The sequence below is a fragment of the Zalophus californianus genome, chromosome 13 (assembly GCF_009762305.2).
Source record: "Zalophus californianus isolate mZalCal1 chromosome 13, mZalCal1.pri.v2, whole genome shotgun sequence".
Classification (NCBI taxonomy): Eukaryota; Metazoa; Chordata; class Mammalia; order Carnivora; family Otariidae; genus Zalophus; species Zalophus californianus.
The window spans coordinates 46,131,346-46,149,419 of NC_045607.1; the positions used below are offsets into that span (position 1 = coordinate 46,131,346).

Consider the following 18,074-nt stretch of genomic DNA (forward strand, 5'->3'; position numbering starts at 1 on the left):
TTTACTTTAGCGGTCTATCAGCAGACTGCTGCCTCTGCCACCTGAATTTCAATTTCTTAATTTACAGCTCAGATAAAACAGAATGGAGCAGGATCCGGGCTGCTCTCTACATTGGGTTGGCCTTATCAAGCGTGAAGTTTGGCGCATTGCAAACCTATTCAAGTGATTATCTGTTGAGGACCTCTCGAGCCATCTCCATCTCTGCAGCGGGCTGATAAGACAGCTGTTTCTCTAGCCGCCGCGTCTCCCCGGGCCTCAGTCTTCTTCTGATACAAACTCCGCCTTTGTCACTGTGCCCCGGTGCGGTCACTTGCTCTATGGGGCAAGGGTTTGATCTAAACACACGTGGGGGGAAAGTGCGAGTGTGTGAGAGAGCAGAGGAGGGAGGAAAAAGGAGGGGCAGGGTAGGAGGGGAGGAAGTAAGGGAGGGAAAGAGGGTTAGAGACCGGTGGGAGGTGGGGGCAGGGCTGCCTACCGTGAGCAGTTGATAGCTCTGATTGACTGGTCGCTGAGCCCGGCTTTATTATTTCAAATTAGACGTGCATCGCACACAAGTGGAAACATAAATCTTCAATATAAGGAAGAGCCTCCGAGCATCGGAAGCAGGAAAACCGTTTCTTCCCAGGTCCCGGTAAAGGGGCCGGCCAAAAGACTGATTGCCACCAGCTGAGACAGATGGTTTCCTTTAACTTTGGAAACTGCTATTTTTAATTACTTGTATTAATTTTGCATGAGATGTATCGGCTCCAGGAGGAAGCTTAGAGAAAGCTGTTAGCATCCCTGAAAGAAACGGACACAAAGCTCTGATTTGCCTTTTCTCACCTCCAGTTTTTCTTACCTCACCCTTGCCTGGTCACCTAGACCTCCCTTTGCATGCTCAGCAAAGACATTAGTTTATCCTGCTAAAAGTTGCTACTGTGTAAAAGAGGGGAGGAAAAGAAATCTGAGGACATTTGTGGGAAGCTTTACATAAATGATCATCGATCCGAAGCTGCAAATATATTTTCCGAGACACTCTGGGGCACGTGCAACAGATCTTAGTCTGAATCTGAATATCTGCAGTCAAATCACTTAAAGGAGAATGAACTTCATACAAATTTTGCCCGGGGGGGGGGGGGAGGTGGGGGTAGGGGGAAGAACATTCTAAGCTGGTCTCAAAAGATTTACCGCGACACTAGATTACATTCAAAAAATGTTAAACACTTAAACAATTCACATGTTTAATAAGTGTGAGCAGCAACCTAAGGTTTTAGGGGAATTCTCCCCTAGTCTACTCTCTTTACAGTTCTTTTTCTCTCAAACCGGAGTTTAAAGACAAAATGTAAAGAGAAAGCGAAGGATGTTTGTGATCCTGCTCACTGCCGCTTCTGGCACTGTCCCTGATGGAAAGTGTTTGCAATATAAAGGGTCCTTTGCAAAATAGTCTAGGAGGTAACTTATCTTCGGATAAAAGACTTTGCCTCTTTGCCAGAGGTGGATGGAGCCGGGGAGGAACTGGGGTTGGGGGAAGCGAGGGGGACCGGGTAAGCGTTTTTTTTTTTTGTTGCGATTCCCGCTGGGAATTTTGAGGATTAAGAATTCTGGAGTAGGTTCAGCAGACTTTCCGATACTACCTGGATTTGCATTTATTTTGCATGAACACTTTGATGAAAGGCAGGCTCACCAGGGCAAGGGAGTGTGTGAAAAGAGAAGCTCAGTGAAGGGTGCGCCCAGAGTTCGGGGCCCTAACCCTCCTGACGGTTTGTCACCAAGGCCGAGTCCTAGCAAAAGCCAGCCTAATTCAAAACAAACGTGTTTCTGTGAAGTAGGACAGCCTTTTTCTTAAAGTCTGTGGAATGAAACGTTCCGAAGAATTGCAGTTTCCGTGTCTTACTTGGGAGGGACAGAAAAAAACTGTCAAGCTTTGCAAGTCTTTATCGGCTCGTCTCTGTCCATGGTGCTAATTCCTGCCTCTTTCTCTTGCCCGGTCGCCTCGCTCTAAACTTAACCTTGGTATCAATTTTCTCGACAACTTTTTTTCTGTTTTCTAAACTGTAGAAGGAAAGTTGACATGCTCCTTTAGGTAGAACAAATAAAAGAGTAGTCATCAAGCTATATAATATCTATATTTCTCATGTAGGCATTAAACTGTCACATTTCCAACATTTTGAACGACAGACTCCACCCCCACCCCAAACTGCCCAACAAACTAACACAGAATATTTTTATTCTTCTGAGAGGGTATCATGTTCGGAACTATTGCCCTAAGCCACACATTGTAAACTCACCTAAATAGCTTAACTACTTTATTTACTTTAAAAAAAAAAGTCACAATAGTAGTTTATAGCATCCTATATCATAAAATGCTAAAATCATACTCCCCTCAACTAGTGTAAGGGAGTTATTTATCCTAAAAGATATTGCCCACAATTGCTTATGAGTATTCCTGTGAATGAGTGTTGTTCCTTTATAGACTTTAGCAAAATAATCTATTGAATTCATTATTTTTCAGCTTTGAGAACTATTCTTTTAGCAACTTTCTCCACATCAAACTTTTTCTCCAAACTTTCAGTGAGTGACCCCCCAAATCTATCCATTCGCTGCTGCAGTTCAAAATAATGCTAAGGACTTTGAAAATATATCAGAGCTAAGATGACAGTCATAACTCAAATGTCTTTTAAATGCTTTTCTAATGCAAGTTCAAATGCTGTAGATAATTCTTAACCTAACTATGGATGAAGAGGGGTTGATTACAGTTCCTTAATGTGGAGTGTGATGTTTACATATAGTCTTTATTAATTGCAAGATAGAATATGTTAGTATTTCAGGCTATGACAACATGAATTTCAAAGTGAAATCTACATCCAGATATCACTTATTTTAAATAGGCTGTATTCAGTTTTTATTTTGAAAAGTTGGAAAAATATATGTTACCTAAGGTATATGTACCCATTTAAATGTTTTTAAATTTAGAAACATCTGTTTTATTGAGGAAAGGAACTAGTATTTTAAGATATTTTCAATACCTTAAATAATTTAACTCCATTTTACCTATATAGAAAAAACAACATGTTGAAGATGACAACATTTTGAAAAGCATTTGCTCCTCTGCCCAAACTAAAGAAAGCATATATACCCAATCCACAGAATTTAGCATTTTGCATTTGAATGGACAAGTTTACTATTTTCCAAGTAATTTCTTTAACTACATAACACACAAGCTAGATTTTCATCACTCCACACCACACCCAGCTTTCCTTATCCACCCTCCCCCTTTTGGAAAATATACCACCATAATCTGCAAATTCTTGTGGAAACAAACACACATCAAAAAATAAAACAAAGTATTATTTTCCATCCAGTTAGAAGATACTTATATAATTGTAAGTTAATGGTAAAGATTTTCTACAGAGTGCTGAGAATATTACATGAATACATGCAACTAATTCAATATTACGAGCATGTTAACAAGGAGAAAAGACAATTCACTTCATAAATAAGTCTGCACAAACAGTAGTATATTTTTATTTAGTTGTATTTATTACTTTAAGAGTTATTTCTCTGTACTGACCAGGGGGTGAGGGGAGGGGTTGAAGGAAGATGATAACAAACACAATCTTCCAACTGTTTATTCATACAGTGTTTAATCTATTTTAGGTGAAGTGGAGTCTTTCTGTCTTTTCCCTTGACTTGTCCTTCCCTCAGCCCCTTCACTCCATTTCCTCAAACTGCTTTTCTTTCTTCCCATGAGTTCCACCCTGGTCTAGAGAATAGCTTTAAGTTGAAATTAGGACCCCAGTCTTGTTGTTATATAAAAAGTGTGTGTGGGGGGGATTAGGACATGGTAATTATAAATTATAAGATAACAATGCTAATTATAAGCTAACATATAGATTCAGGCCTCCTTTTCCAACCCCCTGTTATCGTCATGCAAAGTAATAGAACTTGAACATATTATATGGGCTATACGGGGAGATAAACAGGTCTTCTGTTCTTTGTCAATCATTACCCACACTCAGGGAACTCTGAATTACTTCACCCTTCACTTTGTAGTCACTTTGCTTTGTGACTATCTGTCCCTTTCCTTCCATCCAATTCTGACCTCCTGCAATCTCTAACTCTTAACCTGTGCCTCCTTTTTCTGAATTTCAAAGATAGCCACTAGTAGTAAACAGGTAAAGGAATTCCTTTTAGAAAGGCATGAGCATCTAGAGAAGATATGTTACATTGTGTCAGAAACATTAAGTACTATCTAGGAAGTTGGCACTGTCAAGATTAAAAGAAGAAATTCAGGCTGAAAAAGAACCTAGGTCAAGCTGATGTTGTCTCTATTTATACATCAAGTCGATCCTGAGGACCCTGCTTTCACTTGGAGGAAGAAATAAATACTATGCACAAAACTATACTTCAGTCTCTTGAATGTTATTAAAATATGGTATTTAATAAAGTTGTCTTCATCTACAAAGCAGAAGCATTGACAGCACTTGGTCTTCTGGTTAAACTTTCTAAATCCTCAAAGAACCCAGATAAAGGTTCGACTAATCTTTACTGTCAGCAATACATGTGTTGTCCAAGAACTGTACCGCCAGCAAATGCAGAGGAGTGGCTTGTTCTAATTTTATATACAGATGCTCTTTTTGAGTCTCCATATACCTCAAAGTGAAGGACCTTAGCTCTGTGCAGTACCTCTTTTCCTGACAGGATGTTTATCCTACACTTTTCTAATATGAAATGAAAGCTAATTCAAACCGTGCAGCTTTATTTGAAAGCATTTCTGAATTCATTCTTATCCTAAAAGGATGCTTTAAAAAATAAACAAGAAAGCTGCAATATGCATATATTAAAATAGAGAAAGACACAAAATTGCTTAATATCGAATACAGAATACTGGAACACAAACCGAAAAAGGCATGCGGGCAAGTAATGGATGTACATTCATCCCTTTCACTCAGATCAAAGAGAGGGAGCTCTCAATGACTCATACATACCGGACAGAGTTTAATGTTATAAAGAAACGTGCCTTAGATGCGGCAGTGATGGCAAGGAAAATGAATCTTTCGGAAGCAGAAAGATTTAAAAGGAAAGAAGATCATGCCATATCGCAAACTCTGATACTACAGTTCCAGCCCTCCCACGTTGCTCTTTCCATCTTTTTGCTTCTTGCATTTCCCTTCGCCGCCTGTGTTAAGTGTGTACCTCCCTGCACAACTTACCTTGAAACGGGACTCCATTGAGCTCTTGAGAGTGACACAAGCTTCTAGCCAATCGTATCAAGCGTGCTCGCCCGGGCGGCCTCAATGGAAGCATCTAGACCAATCAGGGTCCTGGGGAGATGAGCAAGTTACGTTGTGGCGCCACTCGGCGTATACTTCCGCGCGTGCTGCCCGGGATAGGAGCCTGGCAGAGCAGCTGCACACACGGCAGTGCGGAGGCAGAGAAGGGGTTGGTGATACGGTGCTATAAATCTGTGGTCCAGTCCACCTCCCTTTTAAGACGTCCTCCCCCCTTATTTCTGTTCTCAGTTAGAGATGCAGCAGCTTACTCCTGTAGCGACCTACTAAAAAGCAACAAGGAGAAAGACATCGTCTTTTTGAAAAAACGTTCTTTCGTCTCTTTTCTTTGTTCCTTCGTTTGTTTTTCTTGCCCCTTTTTGTTTAGTTGAACGGCAATAGGAGGGTAGTCTCTCCGTCTTTTTAAACTCTCTTTTTTAAGTTCCCCCTCCCCTTTCATATTTTTTTTTCGCCATTTCTTTTAGCGTTGGACTTTGGGGTCGAAAACATTTCTTTTTATTTGCTTCTTTTAAGCCGAGCACAGTTTAGGTTTCGTGTTGTCTTAAGAGAACTATCCAGCAGCTTCTTGCTCATCCTTATTGGGAGAACTGCACCGTTACTTTAAAAACACACATACACAAAAACCTTAAGGGAGAAAGGTAAGTTTCGGTTTGGTTTCTTTAATCATTAGTTGCAGCGATGCGCTGGCAAACCCAGAAAACCTGTAAGTGAGCGGAATACAGAATATGAAGTTAATTGCACATGTTTGTCTCATTTCAAAGCTACTGCTCTGCTTTTTAATTCTAGAGAGCTAGACTAAGACAGTGGACGCATGCTTGACGTACTGAATTTTCGCAAATGTCAATGGCAGAAACTTAAGTGGTAAATGTGGTTAGAGTAGAGCGGGGGTACAATGAGAGTCTAGGTGTTGAGTGAGCTACGGGATTGAGGTTGGAAGTTCATTTCGTGGGAAGAGAGGGATAACTTGGGTTTTGGGGGATGCATGCCTCTACTTTCGCACAGTAACCAAAGGACTGGAGAGGCTTTAATACCATTGAGGGGAATCAGAAGCCTGGACTTGGAGATTAGACCAGCGAAAACCCCACACTTAATTGCATTAACCAGATAACGTGTGCTGGGGAGATGGGATTGCCAGATGGAATTTAGATGCTGCACCAGGCTGCTAGTTGTAGTTGACTGAAAAAGTACATGCCGCCTGAGGGCTAGGGCTGGGCTGGGGCTAGGGTGGGTAGAAGCTGTCAAAACTCATCATTGCTAGGTGTGCGGGCTCTAATTCATGGGCGCCAATTACCGTGATTCTTTTTTAAAAGAAGGTAGCCAATTTAGGGCCGAATTCTTAAGCCTGTACCGGATATGAGATTCCCTTTGTTCAGAAAAGCGTAAATAAGATCCTTGGAGCTGTGTCTGTGGAGTGGCGGCTGCCTGGGAGCCTTGCTGTGCTGGGCTCTGGGAAGTGGATTGCAAGCCCTGTCCTTGGTCCTACGCGGCTGACTTCGCCTTAGGGGCGAGGGGGAACCCCTTCGCAGCCGTGAGGATTCACAGCCACCCTAAGGAGCCAACTCCGCTACGTTGCCCTCACCCCCTTTTTTACTGCCCCCCCCCCGAATAGCTATTGTTAAACTGACGCCGGGAGAAAGATGGTTGGGGGTGAGACGCTGGGCAGACACATGCTTCATTTTAACTTTTGTGATTTCTCAGGGTTTGGGAGAAACCAGCTGGCTTTCTGCTGCGGAAAAAGAGAAATCAGGATAGATGTGGGAAAGGGGGAAGGATGTTCGCTGGGCGGGGAGGATCGAGAGGGTGGTGGTGGCGGTGAACGAGGTGCTGCCTTTGCCTAAGGGAAGTTTAAATTATTGGCACGAGGGGGTGTGGGTGAGTGTGCGTGAGAGCGCCGGTGTGGTGCTTGACATGGAGAGAATGGGGAAAAGGTACAAAACCGGCCGGGGGTTGTTCATTTCACCCTGCTCTCCACCCCACCCACCCTCCCGGGTCTAAAAGCCAACTTGCGGCCAGCCTCCAGACTCGACTCTGCCATCTCCGGGGCGGTGGGGTCTGGGGAAAGCAAGGTGGCAGTGCCCTGCACGGGAGCTCCGCGGCGAATAGGACCTCGCGTGGCCATTGTTGCTTAATTTATGCCCAGCACGTTGCTACGTACCCACCTATTTCACGTCTGTAAAGAATTAATATGAGAGCTATACAACTGTGGAAAATTGGAGGTTGGATACGTTCCCCGTTTGCCATTTTCAAGTACGGGTTAGCGAAACTGATGTCGAGACTGAGTATTTTCTCTTGTAATTGCCAGCTGCAGATCTGGCTTTATTGTGGCCAGAGTGAGAGGAATAGTCAACCATTTAGTATTTACTTTTAACACTGCTGGGATGGGATGAATGTCTTACTTTCTCCCGGAAATGCACGGGTTCTTTCCCCGCCCCTACTCACAAACACTGTTGTTAAGAGTGTTTATTGGTTAAGATTTTAAACCTTTAGCCCTTCCCCACATATCTATTTATATATATATATATGTATATATGTAAATACCCATCCTCTGGATGTTGGGAATAGGAGGGAGATGGAGATGGTTTATTTCTTAGGCCTACACTGCAACCTATAAAATGCAAGCTTAAAGTGGGGGGGAGGGTAGAGTACAGAGCAGACAATAGTAACCGAATAAATTATTTTCCTAATTGGAAATAAGTTCCTGAAGGTCAAGAAAAAAGTGCATGTTTTAGGGGTGGTAGAGTAGAAAAGCTGTTTGGGCCTGTAAGACTTTCTTCGTAAAATGGCTTCTTAAATGGGACATCTGAAAGGTTTGTCAGAATCTGAACAAATAAGTCTGCAAACCCAGAAAATGTTGATTGTTTAAAAGTCACTTTTTGGAGGATTTAAAAAAGTAACTATCTCTCAGTTATTATTGTCATTCTCTGAGTCTGTCTTACACCAATCACTCCTGGGTTCTTCTTCCCTCTTTTAACCAAGTGCTTAGGCACCCCATTTTAACCTGTTCTGGAGTTCTCCAAGAAAAACTACAACGTTTGCAGGTCGAAGTGGATTGGAAGACTTGGGGAACTCTGTAGAGAGGTCTTCCGCAACTTGAAGAAGTCAGCTTCAGGAAGTAGGGCGTAGGGCATTCTAGGAGTTTTAGGCTTGGATTGGCAAATGTGGTAGGCCCATTTTTGCCTAACGTTTGGAAACAGGCATTTTTAGCAATCCCGCCTGCCTGGGATGGGAATATTATAATTAACTGTTTAGAGGGAGTTCAGAGGCGCAGGCGCTTTGAGCAGTTTTCCCAGTAACCCCGTACAAAGTCAATTAAGGTCATTTAATTGCTAATCGGATTTGGGGTGACAACAGAAATGCTGGTATAGAATCAATTAGCTATTTCTGGTGTCCCCAGGCTGGGTCCCCCAAATTGAGGGGTGGATTGTCTCCATTTCGATTATGGTTAAACCCCTTACTTTACTACGCCTGATTTGACTTCGCCCAAGAGGGCAATTTTGCCTCTTCCACCCCCGCCCTGGGTTAAAGGAGTCCTTCCTCCATTCTCCCCCCCCAACCCCGCCCCGCCCGTCGCGTGGGGGCGGGGAGCGCTGGGCGCCCTTAGCGGACCTTGCTGCATCAAACCCGCATCATGCCCTTGAAGCTGTAACCTCGGTCACGTTTTTGCGGCGACTCAGTCGCCCACTGCTCAGTTCCTTTCTCTTACCTCCTGCGATTTCAGGTAGGTATGACAGGTGATATTTTAAGTGCATTTTTTAAGGGGGAAGGGTTAAAACAGAAGCCTTTGCAATGAAAACAACCACAACAACACGACAGGTGCTCTCGTAATTAAGCGGCTGAGCAGGTGTAAAAACGTGCTCCCACCGCGTGGCTCGGGGTCGGTTTTGACTCCCAGTCGCGGGGCTGAGTCTGAGGACAGGCACAGGTTTTTCTGGGGAAAGGCGATTGAGATGGGCGTGGGGGCGGGCCAAGGCTAAGCAGCGATGTGACGCCCCCCTCGGTGAAGAGTTGGCCATTTCGGGGCTGACGTGGGGGGCGTTGGAGGGATGCGGCGAGCGGCAGGCTCTTGTATAGCCGAGTGCAGGATTTCCTACTTTGCGTTTGAAGCAGAGTATAGCACCCCGCACAGGTACTCGGGCTTATTTGAACGTCAGATTCCATCGAGAGAGGCAGAGAGGGGCAGCCAGGGCTAAGCCTTTAGTTTTCCGCCAAGGGACAGGACCCTTCGGCTGTGAAGTAGGGGGGAAAAGAGCCTTTTAACTGCTTGCAATATATGTGTATGTACGTATGTGTATATATTTGATACACATATACATCAAAGTGACCCCCGCGCGAGTCGCTCTGGCTCCCCGTTAGCGCCCGGAACCTCGGGGTTTGCAAACTTGCACCTGGAATCTACCGCCTCTGGGCGCGCGACGCTCTCCGCGCTGCCAGGGTATCCTGGTCCCAGAGCTTGCTCGGAATCGGAAGACGGGAGGGACCGAGCCGAGCGGCCGCAGCCGGACGTCCTCTCGCAGGCACCGACCCGCGGGCGGCCGGGCAGGGCACGCGCCGGCGGCAGCAGTCGCGACGCCGCTAACTCGCCGCCGGCCCCGCCTCCTGGCGCTCTTCCAAGCAAGCCCCTCCTCCCCGCCCCGCTACAAACGGCGGGACCGCGGCGCCTGGGCGTCACTGAGGCAGCTGCCGGCCGGGTGAGGAGGCCGGTCGCCGGCGCGACGCGGGTAGGGCGGGGGTTTCGCCGGGTTCCAGTCCGCCTTCCCGCCTCCGCCAGGACTGGGGACGCCGCCGCCGCCTCTCCGCGGAGCCTGCCCGGAGCGACTCCTCCGCGGCTGTGCTGACGGCTGGCGGCGCGAGCCGTAGTAGCTGCAGCTCCGAGCCGTAGCAGGCAAGTGCGGGGGGTGTGGGAGTGGGGGCGGGGAGGGCGGGCACGCGGCGCCTGGCCTCGGGTCTGTTTTGGACGCCGAGGCTAAGGGCTGTGCGCGGCGCCGCGGCGCCGAGCGGAGGAGTCCGCTCGGTAGGAGCCCTAGTCCGGCCTCGGGCGGGAACGCCGGCGGGGGTGGCGGAGGTTGTGCACGCGAAGTTCCCAGAGCTCGGCCCCTTGCGGCGGGAGTAGAGGGAATTGGGCGCCTCGGGAGGTGGCACCGCCCCTCCTGTGGGCACAAGCTGGTTGGGGGCGGCGGGAGCCGAGCGGGGCCAGTCGCGCCAGGCAGCGTGCTCAGGCCTGGACGTGCCCGGGTACGGTCGCGTGAAGCGCGAGGAGAACTGCGCCGAGACGCAGGTGAGTGCTTCGGAGGGAAAAGTGGGGGGAGGGAGGGTTTTTCTAGAAAAAGGGCAGGATTCTTGTGGCGGACTGGCAGTCCCGCCTGTGGGAGGCTGTGTGCACTGGGTTCTCCAGTCGGATGGTGTTTGGTGGCGTGCCCACTTGGTACGGCGCCTCCTCGCGCGTGGTCCTTGGAGCTCCTGGGGCGTCTGGAGACTCGGAGCGGCCACGCAGTGTGCGGAGGTGGCATGGGACTGGGAGCGGCCAGGGCAGAGCAAAGAGGATCCCCGGGGCGGCTCGCTCTCTTGCGCGGTATTAGATGAGGCCGGGCGCAGCCGCGCGAGGTCGCAGCTCGCGGTGGCATCCTGGGTTTGCGCGCGAGCAGTGCGCTGGGCGGGAATCGCCGGGCTGGCCGGGCCGCCGGGCGAGGCGGACTCGGGGCTTTGGCTCGCTCGGGTAGGTTGCGGCAGCTGCGCCTCCAGCTCCGCCGGGAGGGCCTGTCAGTTGCGGCCCCCGTGCACGGACGAGTGTGCGTGCCCTGGTGCGATTGGTGGTCTCGCGGGGACCAACTTCGGTTCACCAGCAGGTGCTCCTCCAGTGGTCTTGACAATGACCAGCAGGCAGTCTTTCCACAGCGTTGCCTTAAAAGCCTACTTGTTATCCTGGAGGGCCAGGGCTCAAAACCTTGTCTCTAGATGTGAGCTATGAGCAAGGAGTTGTAGCTGTCCAGATGGTCATTTAAAATAGTGTGCGTTTAAAAAGATCATTTTTATGATAAAAATTTCATCTTCTGTCTTTACATTTTCTGAGAATGTGAGAAAGGAGGACTTGTTCCCGGGTATCTCTTCTCTTTCATTCCCTCCCCAAAGAATGGTGCTTAGCAATGCTACATGAATATACCCCCGTCAAGGATAGAGTTTTTTGAAACTTAATTTTTTGGTGGACCCGCCCATGATAATTCTGTCTTCATTAAATGTACCTCAATTCCAAACTTAGGACAAATAAGTCCATTTAAAACCACTCGAATACCAGTTGGGGTGTAATTTCCCCATCTGCTTAAAAAATCAGTTTGAATTACTGGTTAGTTGCCCTTGAAGAGAATCTTCTCAAAAACGGTTTCCCCAGAGTCCTTTGAATTTTTCATTTGTGCTAAGCTCGCTCTTTCTTTGGAAGCTGACCTGGAGTCTCCATTTTGGTGAGCGGGTAGAAAAGCTTTCCTGGATCTACTTTCTCATCTGGATCTTTGGGTCTAGAAATGGTGACTGTTTGGCTGGATGGACTGGAACATTACTGCATTTGTTTTGGGTTATTCTTTATGACAGGTTTGTAGGAATGTTGATTTAATACTGCTCAGGTGGGGTGTGTGTGCATACTTAGAGAAAGTTCCTTTGGAAATGCGGGAGGAAAGGGAAAGAAGGGACAAGAAGAAAATTTGTGTCTGGAAAGTAATGGCTGGGGTGGGGTAGAAAAAATGAAATTATGAAGAAACATTACATCCAATTTGATGTGATTCTTCTGCTCCCCCTCCCCCCTTGAGAGAATGTTTGCGTTTGTGTGATCAAACTGGCCCCTTATTGCCTATTTGGGTAACTTGGTGCTGCCACCTTTCGGGGAATTAGGTTTTTTATTTACCCTTAAAAGACAGCCTGAGGCATTTAAGGCCCCCCATTTTCTCTGTCTTTGGGTGTTTCCTTCACTGTGTAGTATTTGCTCTTAGGAATCAGGTCAGCTCTTTGAACCTGTACACACTGTTCCTATGGATGAAGAGAATTTTAGTTTTAGGGTATGCTCCTGGAATAGCACAGGTAACCCCAAACTGGTAAGTGTAGGCTGAGCCTGTTATTTACTACTGAACCTTATTTTCTAGGCTAAGAATGCGTGAGTTGTTAAGAGTTCCTTTTTTGGTTTTTGTTTTTTGGGGGGTTGGTTGGTTCTGGTTAATGCTTCTTCACCGGAGAAGCAAGGTCCTTCTCTGCCTGGGTTTTGCTCTTTTAGTTATGACCTATCTCCTGATGAGATATGGAACAACAATGCTCTAAGCGACGTTTCTACTACCCCATTTCTTAATCCACCCTTTTGGATCTTTGTTTACAGACAGATATTCCTGGCTGAATCCTTGTTACCACTTCCAACCATTCTAGCCTTCTATGCTTTTCTGGTTGACATTATAATTTTTAAAAATACTGCTTTCCATCCTCCCCCCGCCCCTTCTTTTATTCTAGAAGCAAGTCCCAAGTTTTCTTTAAGGACACAACAAAGCCAGAATACCCCGACTTCTAAGCTGGGATCAACCTTTCTTTGATGGGGAGAAATTTTTTTTTAAACCTGGGATACTTTTCAGACAGTAGCATGGCGCAAGAACACCACAGTGGCACATTACTCTTCGTGTTTTTTTTTTTTTTCCCAAAGGACTGGATATTCCAAAATAGCATCTTAAGACTGACTTTACTGTTAACCTTTTTGATAGATTGGTCTGCATGGTTGGGTCAGTTCTTTTGCTCTCATTTGAAGTCTTACTAAAGCTACCATAACACATTCTTTTTATCACCTTTGTCACCAATAATGTTTGGAAATAAGGGAGACTAGAGACCCATGGTACTTAGCCTGGTCAGGTTATTATAATTATTTTTTTGATGGCATTTGGGAGGGCTGTATAGATGAGATGGTATGGGGCTTGGGTGGTATGCCACCCCGTGGAAAACCAGCCCATAGCTGTCTACTCCAACTCTTTCTTATTCTTTGGATATTCAGCTGGAAGGCCAATAATCACAGTAAGCTACCACATTTGAAGTTCGGTTTTGTTTTTAAACATGAATACTTGGTTGGAAGCAGAACTGCTTTATGGGCATATAATGCAGTCTTAACCGCTCCCCCTTGAAATTCTTAGATTTTTGAACAAGGAGACCTCTGCTTTCATTTTACACCGTGATCCACAGATTATGTAATTTATCCTGGTTAGAGTCTTAATCGTTTAATATTTTTAGCTGCCAATACTGCTGTTTTATGCTAATATATTGTAGAACTGTTTGAAGGCCTTATGCACCGGTGATGCCACACCCAACTCTTGAATTAACTCTATAGAGAACATTAGCCACACAGAATGTTCACTTGCTTTGGCCAGTTTCATTTTACAGATGTGGAAGTCTTCACTGGTTCTGGTTACTCACAGAACGCACGTGTTGTGTACTTTAATGCCAAACTCATTGTTTTATATGTTTCTAATTTGGGAAGAACATTTAAGTTCTATTTGATTTTTAGATACTAATTGGTTTGCGATCTTAGTTGATTTTTCTTTTTGATTTTAAGTAATATAAATCTGCTAAGCAGAAACAGAAGGTGCTTAAGCTTGAAAGGCAATACTTTAAGGCTTTTGTATATTAAAAGATACATACACATTTTATTATGGTTTAAATAGCATTGGTAACTTTTGGAATCTGAATTAAAAATAGGAATTAGTATAGTAAAATCCTATGGTGGTTTTATGGAATATGTAGGAAACTTTTCACTAACAAGAAATAAACAGGTTTGGCTTTCAGCATGCATGATGCCTATCATAATTTTAATTTTAGTAAGATCACAGGAGAATATTTTCTAAGAGAATATGACTTTCTATATCTCTAGCCTTCTATTTTGTCTAAGACAAAAACAAAAGGCGACTCTTCTGTAATGCTGTAGAAGGTGCATTCCTATAGACATCTTCCCCTTAATACCAGTGCTACCTGTCCAGAGATTGGGCTACATTAAAATATCTACTTCTGGTAAAGGTATTATTTTCTCAGAGTTATAGGGGTTAGGTTCTGAATGCATCAATTTCATTGATACTCTTAACTATATTTCCCCTTTGAGTGTTGCTGAGTAGTTTTGAGTGATGACATATGGGTTTTCCTTGTAATAAATCTTCATGCAGAGAAGGATGGGTACTTTGGGAAGGAGTGGGATAGGTAAAATAACCAGGGTCATAGGAATAGGTGGCAGGAGATTAAAACTGAACCAGTTTGGAGGTTGCATTATTAATTGCAAGTAACTTTTTTTTTTTGAACTTGCACTTTTATAGAACTTGTGTGTTATTTCCGTATCTGACTTCCACTATGTCAGTTTGACTGAAAATGTATGGCAAATAAGGTTTGACAGGCAAGACCCCATTTCCTACTTTTAGAGATCATTTATTTGGAAAAAAAAATGACAGTTTTTCTCAATAGGCTTATTTATTATGAGACAGTAAAATGATAGTTTTTGTTTTAACATGTTGAGGGTTTTGCTTTAGACCAGATAAGTTTTGAACTCCTGCGTTGAGTATCTGTATATTTTTTTCCTTGTCTAATCTAATAGTGATAGATTCATAACAGCCTTTTCCTTTGATTTAAAGGAGTCAGTCTCATAAAAAAGAAACGTATATTCGACATGACTAACTTTTCCTACAGAATTTTCGTTGTAGGCTCTTCATTACCGGAGATGATTACAGCAACTTTAAAGGTTGCATTAATAGAATATCACAAAAATCTGTATGTTCATAAATACCAAGCAGGTTAACATTTCAGTATGGGTTTTTTTTTATTTTGCTTTTAGTTAGCAGTGGTCGAACTCACTTCAACGTTTATTAGACATTTTCTTGACTAGTTTTATTTCTTTGTGTGAATAGGGATTCTCAGCTTTCCTGTATCTTTGTTACGGAATTCCTGTAAAATTGAATTTTCTTGTTAATACCGAGTTCTGAGTCTCTTTGAGCATCTGAAGAAAGCTGTGGGCCCTCTCTCCCTAGAGAAATGTACGTACACTGAAATTTCCATACAGTTTTTTACCATCTAGCCCTCAGGATTCAAGAGGATTAAAATAAGGTTCTGTTTGGGAAATAGGACTTCGAGTATTGGAGTTGTCCTCTATACTGGTGAGGGCAGGGGGAAGTCATTCAGATTAGTTCTTGTCTGCTGTAGCCTTAGCAATGTGGGCTTTTCGTTGAAGGCAGACACTAAGCTTCCTTGTCTCATAGTTTGTTTGAATTTTGTAAACAAATATTACACATGTAAGGTCTTGTGGTGAGCACAGTGCTGCCAGTTTAGCTACTGAGTTGTCTTGCCTCGGTAAGTTTTGTCACTTTAGTTGAAATTCTTAATTTAGCAGAGCCAGGTGGAATATGCTATAGGCTGGAAGCCTGAAGTTTCCGTTGTCTGGTCTTTCACTCAATTACTTATGTCCTGGTTTCTTAACCTTTTTGAGTATAAAACCTTACCCTCCATATCTCAAGGACGAGGTGACGATGAGCATACTGAAATATGAGATTTTTTTGGCAGTAGATTGACAATGTGTACTGAATTGGAAAAGTGGTAATCGGTGGTTTCCATTGATTAGTTTTATATATTTGGCCTTCAGTGCGTTATTATGAACGATAATTTTTAGTGATTCTTTATAACATACCATCATATGCATATTTCTGCCATGGAGAAAGAGAAAATTCCCAAACTGCAGGGAGGTTTTGAGAAAATTGTGCCTTTGAACATTTCAGTATGGAAATAGGTATAAATATATCTATGATGATGGGATTTGGAAGGGAAGTTTAAAATGCATTTTTCTTTGGAAAATATAAATAATGTTAAAAAATTACATGTGAAATTATGAGAATTTAGCCAGCTAACATTCCAGGAATATAAATGTCTTAATTTAAATATTCCATCTTTTTTTCAATGAGAAATCAGATTTTTAAATTTAAGCATTTAAATTAAAATAATCAGTCCGTATTTTCCTGATTTGAATTTTGTTTAATCTCTTATCAAGAATCTATTCCTCTACATCACAAAATGGAGTTTGCATAGAAATACATTTTTTTTTCCTGTTTGTTTCAATACCCTCTCACCACCCTAAGTGAAAAGTCATTGATGGATGCCCTGTCAAGTAAGTTATTGGAAATTGTTCACTTGTTCAATGTTTAAAGGATGTTTAACACTTTTATTCTTTGGGCATCCTGTGTGGTGTATCAGAAGTACATGAGGTATTTCTCAAAGCAAATAGATCACTGTGTATTTGAAAATAAATTCAGTGAATTGGGTAAGGTTAGGAAAATATTCCTGGAACTGACTGTACTTGGTTTTGAGTTCACTCTGAGCTACTTTTGAAAGTCAATTTTTAAAAATGTCACGGATGTTGCTTCCCTACTGGAGGCACCTCTGGTGATGTGAGGATCACCCACCATTATTGCAGAGCTAGCTAAGCTGTTTTACGTATACAAAGTTTATTATAGAGTGAGCAAGTTTTTATAACCTATTCCCAGCTAAGGTCTGTTTCCGTATGCGTTTACTCAACACCGCTTTCTTTCCCTGAGGTGCTACTTACTGGTTGCTGGCTTATTTTGTTTAAACCCCTGGGGCCCTTTGTGGCCTATGGCTGTGAATGACTCATGGACTTTTCCCAAATACTAGGTCATCAGTGCTTTTGACTTTCATCATTCCCCACCATGGTCTCTGGAAGGAACTTGATCTACCCACAGCCTTCATCTCTTCTCTTCGACACCTCTGTGCTAGCCCTCTGTCCTTTAGTCATCTGTCTATGCTTCTGAGCCCTGCAGTAGTTCTACCTCTAGCCTGGCAATTCTGGGTCAGGTGCAACCTAGGCACTTGTCTCTTTATTTTTTCATTTGGCTTGCACCTTTTCATTGGCTCTTAAGCATTTTGTTACATTTTACTCACTGAAGAATATCTTCTGTGACCAAGTGAATTGCAGCTATTAGAGGACAAAAAGGAGAAATGGGTATCCATGGACAAATTGTTTCTGCCATTGGTCCGAAATGATGGCCAGAGGTTGTATATGGTCTGTAGTTGTTTCATTTGGCCTAAACCATTTTTTTTTAAAGAATTTATTTGAGAGTGAGTGTGCGTGGTGGGGGGGGTGGTCAGAGGGAGAGAATCTCCAGCTGACTCTGCACTGAGCATAGAGCCTGACATGGGCCCATTCCCACAACCCTGAGATCATGACCGCAGCAGAAAGCAAGAGGCAGATGCCCAACCGACTGAGCCACCCAGGTGTCACTGGCCTAAAACATATTTTTTAAACAAAGTAGTGAAGTGTTGATTTAGGTGCTGGGAAATATCATATAAAGATCTAGAACCATATTTCATGTCTCTTGAAAAGTTGGAAGGGTGAAGCGACATACTTGTCAACTGCATCCTTCATGTGGAGCATGATTTGTTTCACTTCTGAATAAATTACTGCCTGGCCTTTGTGGTATTCGAGTTATGACTTTGTGACAGTTCCTAAGTCTATGGGAATTAAAAAGTTTACTCAAATATAAAGACAAAGGCAGGAGTGCTTAATATTTCATATTTTATGATTGTGTTTGTAAATATTTGAGTTATGTTAGATCACTCCATATGATTTTAGATTTCTGTGGTCTCCTTTACCTCATTGAGAGAAGTCTCCTTTAATCTGGTCTAAAGAGACTTTCTTCTTCTTTTACAAGATGTACTTCTAGCAGTTTATCTTACCTTTTCCCCCTCTTCCTGGGATTTTAGACCTGCCCCTACCGGGAGTGGGAATTTTTTCCTGCTGGTCACCTGCTT

General features: G+C 43.9%; 1 protein-coding gene across 13 annotated transcripts in view; it reads left to right on the plus strand.

Moving 5' to 3' along the window:
* Positions 1-18,074, plus strand: part of ELAVL2 (ELAV like RNA binding protein 2) — a 163,585-nt gene that overhangs the window by 19,136 nt on the left and 126,375 nt on the right. For 6 of the 13 annotated variants that reach the window (XM_027616906.1, XM_027616911.1, XM_027616915.1 and 3 more), the window contains exon 1: positions 9,951-10,152. The exons of 1 other annotated variant lie outside the window; for it this stretch is intronic. The gene's annotated coding sequence lies outside the window, so the exon portion shown is untranslated. Of the gene's footprint in view, positions 1-5,350; positions 5,909-9,950; positions 10,153-10,421; positions 10,546-18,074 lie in introns of those variants that run through there. 6 more of the 13 variants (XM_027616908.1, XM_027616916.1, XM_027616918.1 and 3 more) reach the window with 3 other exon arrangements.